The sequence below is a fragment of the Scyliorhinus torazame genome, chromosome 16, assembly GCF_047496885.1.
Source record: "Scyliorhinus torazame isolate Kashiwa2021f chromosome 16, sScyTor2.1, whole genome shotgun sequence".
NCBI classification, from domain to species: Eukaryota; Metazoa; Chordata; class Chondrichthyes; order Carcharhiniformes; family Scyliorhinidae; genus Scyliorhinus; species Scyliorhinus torazame.
The window spans coordinates 197,722,186-197,734,277 of NC_092722.1; the positions used below are offsets into that span (position 1 = coordinate 197,722,186).

The 12,092-nt window shown below is 51.2% G+C and overlaps 1 protein-coding gene across 1 annotated transcript in view; it reads left to right on the top strand.

The window, feature by feature from the left end:
- The window catches only part of cfap43 (cilia and flagella associated protein 43), a 313,462-nt gene that overhangs the window by 112,024 nt on the left and 189,346 nt on the right, over positions 1-12,092 (top strand). The window lies entirely within an intron of this gene.

Here is a 12,092-nt window from a genome sequence, read left to right on the forward strand (position 1 = left end):
TGTGCACTCACACTGTGCCCAAACACTGTGCACCGACACTGGCACTGTGTACTCACACTGTGCACAAACACTGTGCACCGACACTGGCACTGTGCACTGACACTGTGCACAAACACTGTGCACCGACACTGGCACTGTGCACTCACACTGTGCACAAACACTGTGCACTGACACTGGGACTGTGCATTTAGACTGTGCATAAACACTGTGCACCGACACTGTACACTGACACTGGCACTGAGTACTCACACTGTGCACAAACACTGTGCACTGACACTGACACTGTGCACTCACACTGTGCACAGACACTGTGCACCGATACTGGCACTGAGTACTCACACTGTGCACTGACACTGTGCACCAATACTGGCACTGTGCACTCACACTGTGCACAAACACTGTGCACTGACACTGGCACTGTGCACTCACACTGTGCACAGACACTGTGCACTGACACTGACACTGTGCACTCACACTGTGCAGAAACACTGTGCACCGACACTGGCACTGTGCACTCACACTGTGAACAAACACTGTGCACTGACACTGGGACTGTGCATTTAGACTGTGCATAGTAATCTCAGGATTGCTACCAGTGCCACGTGATAGTCAGAGTAGGAATGACAGGATAGCTAGGATGAATACGTGGCTTGAGAGATGGTGCAAGAGGGAGGGTTTCAAATTCCTGGGACATTGGGACCGATTCTGGGGGAGGTGGGACCTGTACAAATCGGACGGTCTGCATCTGGGTGGGACCGGAACCAATGTTCTCGGGGGGGTGTTTGCTAGTGCAGTTGGGGAGGGTTTAAACTAATGTGCCAGGGGGATGGGAACCGATGTAGCAAGTCAGTGGGGACAGAAACAAAAGGCAGGAAGGGAGAGTGTGTAAAGCATGACCAGAGAAAGCAGGGCAGAGAGCAAGGAAGGTCTACATTAAACTGCATTTATTTCAATGCAAGGGGCCTGACGGGCAAAGCGGATGAACTCAGGGCATGGACGGGCACATGGGACTGGGATATTATAGCTATGACTGAAACATGGCTAAGGGAGGGGCAGGACTGGCAGCTCAATGTTCCGGGCTACAGATGCTATAGAAAGGATAGAACAGGAGGTAAGAGAGGAGGGGGAGTGGCGTTTTTGATTAGGGAGAACATCACGGCAGTACTTAGAGGGGATATATCCGAGGGTTCGCCCACTGAGTCTATATGGGTGGAACTGAAAAATAAGAAGGGAGAGATCACCTTGGTAGGACTGTACTACAGGCCCCCAAATAGTCAGCGGGAAATTGAGGAGCAAATATGTAAGGAGATTACAGATAGCTGCAAGAATAATAGGGTGGTAGTTGTAGGGGACTTTAACTTTCCCAACATTGACTGGGACAGTCATAGCATTAGGGGCTTGGATGGAGGGAAATTTGTTGAGTGTATTCAGGAGGAATTTCTCATTCAGTATGTGGATGGACCGACTAGAGAGGGGGCAAAACTTGACCTCGTCTTGGGAAATAAGGAAGGGCAAGTGATAGAAGTGCTAGTGAGGGATCACTTTGGGACAAGTGACCATAATTCCATTAGTTTTAAGATAGCTATGGAGAATGATAGGTCTGGCCCAAGAGTTAAAATTCTTAATTGGGGCAAGGCCAATTTTGATGGTATCAGACAGGAACTTGCAGAGGTAGATTGGGGGAGACTGTTGGCAGGCAAAGGGACGGCTGGTAAATGGGAGGCTTTTAAAAATGTGTTAACCAGGGTGCAGGGTAAGCACATTCCCTTTAGAGTGAAGGGCAAGGCTGGTAGAAGTAGGGAACCCTGGATGACTCGAGATATTGAGACTCTGGTCAAAAAGAAGAAGGAGGCATATGACGTACATAAGCAACTGGGATCAAGTAGATCCCTTGAAGAGTATAGAGATTGTCGAAATATAGTTAAGAGGGAAATCAGGAGGGCAAAAAGGGGACATGAAATTGCTTTGGCAAATAATGCAAGGGAGAATCCAAAGAGATTCTACAGATACATAAAGGGGAAAAGAGTAACTAGGGACAGAGTAGGGCCTCTTAAGGATCAACAAGGGCATTTATGTGCAGAGCCACAAGAGTTGGGTGAGATCCTGAATGAATATTTCTCATCGGTATTCACGGTGGAGAAAGGCATGGATGTTAGGAAACTAAGGGAAATAAATAGTGATGTCTTGAGAAGTGTGCATATTACAGAGGAGGAGGTGCTGGAAGTCTTAAAGCGCATCAAGGTAGATAAATCCCCGGGACCTGATGAAATGTATCCCAGGATGTTGTGGGAGGCTCGGGAGGAAATTGCGGGTCCCCTAACCGAGATATTTGAATCATCGGCAGCCACAGGTGAGGTGCCTGAAGATTGGAGAGTGGCGAATGTTGTGCCCTTGTTTAAGAAGGGCAGCAGGGAAAAGCCTGGGAACTACAGACCGGTGAGCCTAACGTCTGTAGTAGGTAAGTTGCTAGAAGGTATTCTGAGAGACAGGATCTACAAGCATTTAGAGAGGCAAGGACTGATTCGGGGCAGTCAGCATGGCTTTGTGCGTGGAAAATCATGTCTCACAAATTTGATTGAGTTTTTTGAGGGAGTGACCAAGAAGGTAGATGAGGGTAGTGCAGTAGACGTTGTCTACATGGACTTTAGCAAAGCCTTTGACAAGGTACCGCATGGTAGGTTGTTGCAGAAGGTTAAAGCTCACGGGATCCAGGGTGAGGTTGCCAATTGGATTCAAAATTGGCTGGACGACAGAAGGCAGAGGGTGGTTGTAGAGGGTTGTTTTTCAAACTGGAGGCCTGTGACCAGTGGTGTGCCTCAGGGATCGGTGCTGGGTCCACTGTTATTTGTGATTTATATTAATGATTTGGATGAGAATTTAGGAGGCATGGTTAGTAAGTTTGCAGATGACACCAAGATTGGTGGCATAGTGGATAGTGAAGAAGGTTATCTAGGATTGCAACGGGATCTTGATCAATTAGGCCAGTGGGCCGACGAATGGCAGATGGAGTTTAATTTAGATAAATGTGAGGTGATGCATTTTGGCAGATCGAATCAGGCCAGGACCTACTCAGTTAATGGTATGGCGTTGGGCAGAGTTATAGAACAAAGAGATCTAGGAGTACAGGTTCATAGCTCCTTGAAGGTGGAGTCGCAGGTGGACAGGGTGGTGAAGAAGGCATTCGGCATGCTTGGTTTCATTGGTCAGAACATTGAATATAGGAGTTGGGACGTCTTGTTGAAGTTGTACAAGACATTGGTACGGCCACACTTGGAATACTGTGTGCAGTTCTGGTCACCCTATTATAGAAAGGATATTATTAAACTAGAAAGAGTGCAGAAAAGATTTACTAGGATGTTGCCGGGACTTGATGGTTTGAGTTATAAGGAGAGGCTGGATAGACTGGGACTTTTTTCCCTGGAGCGTAGGAGGCTTAGGGGTGATTTTATAGAGGTCTATAAAATAATGAGGGGCATAGATAAGGTAGATAGTCAACATCTTTTCCCAAAGGTAGGGGAGTCTAAAACTAGAGGGCATAGGTTTAAGGTGAGAGGGGAGAGATTCAGAAGGGCCCAGAGGGGCAATTTCTTCACTCAGAGGGTAGTGAGTGTCTGGAATGGGCTGCCAGAGGTAGTAGTAGAAGCGGGTACAATTGTGTCTTTCAAAAAGCATTTAGATGGTTACATGGGTAAGATGGGTATAGAGGGTTATGGGCCAAGTGCGGGCAACTGGGACTAGCTTAATGGTAAAAAATTGGGCGGCATGGACTGGTTGGGCCGAAGGGCCTGTTTCCATGCTGTAAACTTCTATGATTCTATGATTCTATAAACACTGTGCACCGACACTGTACACTGACACTGGCACTGAGTACTCACACTGTGCACAAACACTGTGCACTGACACTGACACTGTGCACTCACACTGTGCACAGACACTGTGCACCGATACTGGCACTGAGTACTCACACTGTGCACAGACACTGTGCACCAATACTGGCACTGTGCACTCACACTGTGCACAAACACTGTGCACTGACACTGGCACTGTGCACTCACACTGTGCACAGACACTGTGCACTGACACTGACACTGTGCACTCACACTGTGCACAAACACTGTGCACCGACACTGGCACTGTGCACTCACACTGTGAACAAACACTGTGCACTGACACTGGCACTGTGTACTCACACTGTGCACAGACACTGTGCACCGACACTGGCACTGTGCACTCACACTGTGCACTCACACTGTGCACAGGCGCTGTGCACCGACACTGGCACTGTGCACTCACACTGTGCACTCACACTGTGCACCGACACTGGCACTGTGCACTCACACTGTGCCCAAACACTGTGCACTGACACTGGCACTGTGTACTCACACTGTGCAATCACACTGTGCACCGACACTGGCACTGTGTACTCACACTGTGCACAAACACTGTGCACCGACACTGGCAATGTGTACTCACACTGTGCACAAACACTGTGCACCGACACTGGCACTGTGCACTTACCCTGTGCACTCACACTGTGCACCGACAGTGGTACTGTGTACTCACACTGTGCACAAACACTGTGCACCGACACTGGCACTGTGCACTCACACTGTGCACAGACACTGTGCACTGACACTGGCACTGTGCACTCAAACTGTGCACAAACACTGTGCACCGACACAGGCACTGTGTACTCACACTGTGCACAAACACTGTGCACCGGTACTGGCACTGTGCACTCACAATGTGCACAAACACTGTGCACCGACACAAGCAATATGCACTCACACTGTGCACAAACACTGTGCACCGACACTGGCACTGTGTACTCACACTGTGCACAAACACTGTGCACTGTGCATTTAGACTGTGCATAAACACTGTGCACCGACACTGTACACAGACACTGGCACTGTGCACTCACACTGTGCACAAATACTGTGCACAAACACTGTGCACTGACACTGGCACTGAGTACTCACACTGTGCACAAACATTGTGCACTGACACTGACACTGTGCACTGACACTGTGCACCGATACTGGCACTGTGCACTCACACTGTGCACAAACACTGTGCACTGACACTGGCACTGTGCACTCACACTGTGCACAGACACTGTGCACCAACACTGGCACTGTGTACTCACACTGTGCACTCACACTGTGCACCGACACTGTGCACCGACACTGGCACTGTGCACTCACACTGTGCACAGACGCTGTGCACCGAGACTGGTACTGTGAACTCACACTGTGCACTCACACTGTGCACCGACACTGGCACTGTGCACTCACACTCTGCACAGACACTGTGCACCGAGACTGGTACTGTGCACTCACACTGTGCACTCACACTGTGCACCGACACTGGCACTGTGCACTCACACTGTGCACCGACACTGGCACTGTGCACTCACACTGTGCACAGACACTGTGCACCGACACTGGCACTGTGCACTTGCACTGTGCACAGACACTGTGCACCGGCACTGGTACTGTGTACTCACACTGTGCACAAACACTGTGCACCGACACTGGCACTGTGCATTTAGACTGTGCACAAACACTGTGCATCGACACTGGTACTGTGCACTCACACTGTGCACAGACACTGTGCACCGACACTGGCACTGTGTACTCACACTGTGCACAGACACTGTGCACAGACACTGGCACTGTGCACTCACAGTGTGCACACACACTGTGCACAAAAACTGTGCACTGACACTGGCACTGTGCACTCAAACTGTGCACAAACACTGTGCACCGACACAGGCACTGTGTACTCACACTGTGCACAAACACTGTGCACCGGCACTGGCACTGTGCACTCACAGTGTGCACAAACACTGTGCACCGACACAAGCAATATGCACTCACACTGTGCACAAACACTGTGCACCGACACTGGCACTGTGTACTCACACTGTGCACAAACACTGTGCACTGTGCATTTAGACTGTGCATAAACACTGTGCACCGACACTGTACACAGACACTGGCACTGTGCACTCACACTGTGCACAAATACTGTGCACAAACACTGTGCACTGACACTGGCACTGTGCACAGACACTGTGCACCGAGAGTGGCACTGTGCACCGACACTGTGCACAGACGCTGTGCACCGACACTGGTACTGTGCACAGACACTGTGCACCGACACTGGCACTGTGCACTCACACTGTGCACTCACACTGTGCACCGACACTGTGCACCGGCACTGGCACTGAGCACTCACACTGTGCACAAACACTGTGCACCGACACTGGCACTGTGCACTTACCCTGTGCACTCACACTGTGCACCGACAGTGGTACTGTGTACTCACACTGTGCACAAACACTGTGCACCGACACTGGCACTGTGCACTCACACTGTGCACAGACACTGGCACTGTGCAGTCACACTGTGCACAAACACTGTGCACCGACACTGGCACTGTGCACTCACACTGTGCACAAACACTGTGCACCAACACTGTACACAGACACTGGCACTGTGCACTCACACTGTGCACTCACACTGTGCACCGACACTGGCACTGTGCATTTAGACTGTGCATAAACACTGTGCACCGACATTGGCACTGTGCACTCACAGTGTGCACTCACACTGTACACCGACACTGTACACCGACACTGCCACTGTGCATTCAGACTGTGCACAGACACTGTGCACCGACACTGGCACTGTGTACAAACACTGTGCACTGATACTGTGCACCGAAACTGGCACTGTGCACTCACACTGTGCACTCACACTGTGCACCGACACTGTGCACCGACACTGGCACTGAGCACTCACACTGTGCACAAACACTGTGCACCGACACTGGCACTGTGCACTTACCCTGTGCACTCACACTGTGCACCAACAGTGGTACTGTGTACTCACACTGTGCACAGACACTGTGCACCGACACTGCCACTGTGCATTCAGACTGTGCACAGACACTGTGCACCGACACTGGCACTGTGTACAAACACTGTGCACTGACACCGGCACTGTGCACTCACACTGTGCACAGACACTGTGCACCGACACTGGTACTGTGCACAGACACTGTGCACCGACACTGGCACTGTGCACTTACACTGTGCACAGACACTGTGCACCGACATTGGCACTGTGCACTCACACTGTGCACTCACACTGTGCACCGACACTGGCACTGTGTACTCACAGTGTGCACAGACACTGTGCACCGACATTCACACTGTGCACTCACACTGTGCACCGACACTGTGCACCGACACTGGCACTGAGCACTCACACTGTGCACAAACACTGTGCACCGACACTGGCACTGTGCACTCACACTGTGCACAGACACTGTGCACCGACACTGGTACTGTGTACTCACACTGTGCACCGACACTGTGCTCCGACACTGGCACTGTGCACTCACACTGTGCACAGACACTGTGCACCGACACTGGTACTGTGTACTCACACTGTGCACAGACACTGTGCACCGACACTGGCACTGTGCACTCACACTGTGCACAGACACTGTGCACCGACACTGGTACTGTGTACTCACACTGTGCACAGACACTGTGCACCGACACTGGCACTGTGCACTCACACTATGCACTCACACTGTGCACCGACACTGGCACTGTACATTTAGACTGTGCACTCACACTGTGCACTGACACTGGCACTGTGCACTCACACTGTGCACAGACACTGGCACTGTGCACTCACACTGTGCACAAACACTGTGCACCGACACTGGCACTGTGCATTTAGACTGTGCACAAACACTGTGCACCAGCACTGTACACAGACACTGGCACTGTGCACTCACACTGTGCACTCACACTGTGCACCGACACTGGCACTGTGCATTTAGACTGTGCATAAACACTGTGCACCGACATTGGCACTGTGCACTCACAGTGTGCACTCACACTGTACACTGACACTGTACACCGACACTGCCACTGTGCATTCAGACTGTGCACAGACACTGTGCACCGACACTGGTACTGTGTACTCACACTGTGCACAGACACTGTGCACCGACACTGGCACTGTGCACTCACACTGTGCACAGACACTGTGCACCGACACTGGTACTGTGTACTCACACTGTGCACAGACACTGTGCACCGACACTGGCACTGTGCACTCACACTATGCACTCACACTGTGCACCGACACTGGCACTGTACATTTAGACTGTGCACTCACACTGTGCACTGACACTGGCACTGTGCACTCACACTGTGCACAGACACTGGCACTGTGCACTCACACTGTGCACAAACACTGTGCACCGACACTGGCACTGTGCATTTAGACTGTGCACAAACACTGTGCACCAACACTGTACACAGACACTGGCACTGTGCACTCACACTGTGCACTCACACTGTGCACCGACACTGGCACTGTGCATTTAGACTGTGCATAAACACTGTGCACCGACATTGGCACTGTGCACTCACAGTGTGCACTCACACTGTACACTGACACTGTACACCGACACTGCCACTGTGCATTCAGACTGTGCACAGACACTGTGCACCGACACTGGCACTGTGTACAAACACTGTGCACTGACACTGGCACTGTGCACTCACACTGTGCACAGACACTGTTCACCGACACTGGTACTGTGCACAGACACTGTGCACCGACACTGGCACTGTGCACTTACACTTTGCACAGACACTGTGCACCGACATTGGCACTGTGCATTTAGACTGTGCACAAACACTGTGCACCGACACTGGTACTGTGCACTCACACTGTGCACAGACACTGTGCACCGACACTGGCACTGTGCACTCACACTGTGCACAAACACTGTGCACAAACACTGTGCACTGTGCACTCACACTGTGCACAGACACTGTGCACCGACACTGGCACTGTGCACTTACACTGTGCACAAACACTGTGCACCGACACTGGCACTGTGCACTTACACTGTGCACTCACACTGTGCACCGACACTGGCACTGTGTACCCACACTGTGCGCAGACACTGTGCACCGACACTGGTACTGTGTACTCACACTGTGCACAGACACTGTGCACCGACACTGGCACTGTGCACTCACACTGTGCACAGACACTGTGCACCGACACTGGTACTGTGTACTCACACTGTGCACAGACACTGTGCACCGACACTGGCACTGTGCACTCACACTATGCACTCACACTGTGCACCGACACTGGCACTGTGCATTCACACTGTGCACCGACACTGGCACTGTGTACCCACACTGTGCGCTCACACTGTGCACAGACACTGGCACTATGTACTCACACTGTGCATTCACACTGTGCACCGACACTGGCACTGTGTACCCACACTGTGCACTCACACTGTGCACCGACACTGGCACTGTGCACCGACACTGTGCACCGACACTGGCATTGTGTACCCACACTGTGCGCTCACACTGTGCACAGACACTGGCACTATGTACTCACACTGTGCATTCACACTGTGCACCGACACTGCACCGACACTGGCACTGTGTACCCACACTGTGTACTCACACTGTGTACTCACACTGTGCATTCGCACTGTGCACTGATTCACATCTGTTAATGAGGGGCTTACCCAAATCACCCTTACCCTCAGCCATGTCAAACTTGGCAGCCTGTGGAAATCAAGCGTAAATGGGATTGGTTTATCAAGCATAATCAAACGTAAAGGGCTGGTTTAGCACAGTGGGCTAAACAGCTGGCTTGTAATGCAGAACAAGACCAGCAGCGCGGGTTCAATTCCTATACCAGCCTCCCCGAACAGGCGCCGGAATGTGGCGACGAGAGGCTTTTCACAGTAACTTCATTGAAGCCTACTCGTGACAATAAGCGATGATTATTATTATTATTATTGCTGTAAATTTCTAGAAGCCGAGTTAACTTTGCAGCCAGTATGGGGTGGGTTAAAATGACATTCCTCAAGACGTACAAAACAGCATGGGGCTAGATACAGAGTAAAGCTCCCTCTACACTCTCCCCATCAAACACTCCCAGGGCAGGTACAGCACAGGGTTAGATACAGAGTAAAGCTCCCTCTACACTGTCCCAATCAAACAGTCCCAGGACAGGCACAGCACAGGGTTACATACAGAGTAAAGCTCCCTCTACACTGTCCCCATCAAACAGTCCCAGGACAGGTACAGCATGGGGTTAGATACAGAGTAAAGCTCCCTCTACACTGTCCTCATCAAACACTCCCAGGACAGGTACAGCACGGGGTTAGATACAGAGTAAAGCTCCCTCTACACTGTCCCCATCAAACACTCCCAGGACAGGTACAGCACAGGGTTAGAGACAGAGTAAAGCTCCCTCTACACTGTCCCCATCAAACACTCCCAGGACAGGTACAGCACGGGGTTAGATACAGAGTAAAGCTCCCTCTACACTGTCCCCATCAAACACTCCCAGGACAGGTACAGCACGGGGTTAGATACAGAGTAAAGCTCCCTCTATACTGTCCCCATCAAACACTCCCAGGACAGGTACAGCACGGGGTTAGATACAGAGTAAAGCTCCTTCTACACTGTCCCCATCAAACATTCCCAGGACAGGTACAGCACGGGGTTAGATACAGAGTAAAGCTCCCTCTACACTGTCCCCATCAAACATTCCCAGGACAGGTACAGCACGGGGTTAGATACAGAGTAAAGCTCCCTCTACACTGTCCCCATCAAACACTCCCAGGACAGGTACAGCACGGGGTTAGATACAGAGTAACGCTCCCTCTATACTGTCCCCATCAAACACTCCCAGGACAGGTACAGCACGGGGTTAGATACAGAGTAAAGCTCCTTCTACACTGTCCCCATCAAACATTCCCAGGACAGGTACAGCACGGGGTTAGATACAGAGTAAAGCTCCCTCTACACTGTCCCCATCAAACACTCCCAGGACAGGTACAGCACAGGGTTAGAGACAGAGTAAAGCTCCCTCTACACTGTCCCCATCAAACACTCCCAGGACAGGTACAGCACGGGGTTAGATACAGAGTAAAGCTCCCTCTACACTGTCCCCATCAAACACTCCCAGGACAGGTACAGCACGGGGTTAGATACAGAGTAAAGCTCCCTCTATACTGTCCCCATCAAACACTCCCAGGACAGGTACAGCACGGGGTTAGATACAGAGTAAAGCTCCTTCTACACTGTCCCCATCAAACATTCCCAGGACAGGTACAGCACGGGGTTAGATACAGAGTAAAGCTCCCTCTACACTGTCCCCATCAAACATTCCCAGGACAGGTACAGCACGGGGTTAGATACAGAGTAAAGCTCCCTCTACACTGTCCCCATCAAACACTCCCAGGACAGGTACAGCACGGGTTAGATACAGAGTAAAGCTCCCTCTACACTGTCCCCATCAAACACTCCCAGGACAGGTACAGCACGGGTTAGATACAGAGTAAAGCTCCCTCTACACTGTCCCCATCAAACACTCCCAGGACAGGTACAGCACGGGTTAGATACAGAGTAAAGCTCCCTCTACACTGTCCCCATCAAACACTCCCAGGACAGGTACAGCACGGGTTAGATACAGAGTAAAGCTCCCTCTACACTGTCCCCATCAAACACTCCCAGGACAGGTACAGCACGGGTTAGATACAGAGTAAAGCTCCTTCTACACTGTCCCCATCAAACATTCCCAGGACAGGTACAGCACGGGGTTAGATACAGAGTAAAGCTCCCTCTACACTGTCCCCATCAAACATTCCCAGGACAGGTACAGCACGGGGTTAGATACAGAGTAAAGCTCCCTCTACACTGTCCCCATCAAACACTCCCAGGACAGGTACAGCACGGGTTAGATACAGAGTAAAGCTCCCTCTACACTGTCCCCATCAAACACTCCCAGGACAGGTACAGCACGGGTTAGATACAGAGTAAAGCTCCCTCTACACTGTCCCCATCAAACACTCCCAGGACAGGTACAGCACGGGTTAGATACAGAGTAAAGCTCCCTCTACACTGTCCCCATCAAACACTCCCAGGACAGGTACAGCACGGGTTAGATACAGAGTAAAGCTCCCTCTACACTGTCCCCATCAAACACTCCCAGGACAGGTACAGCACGGGGTTA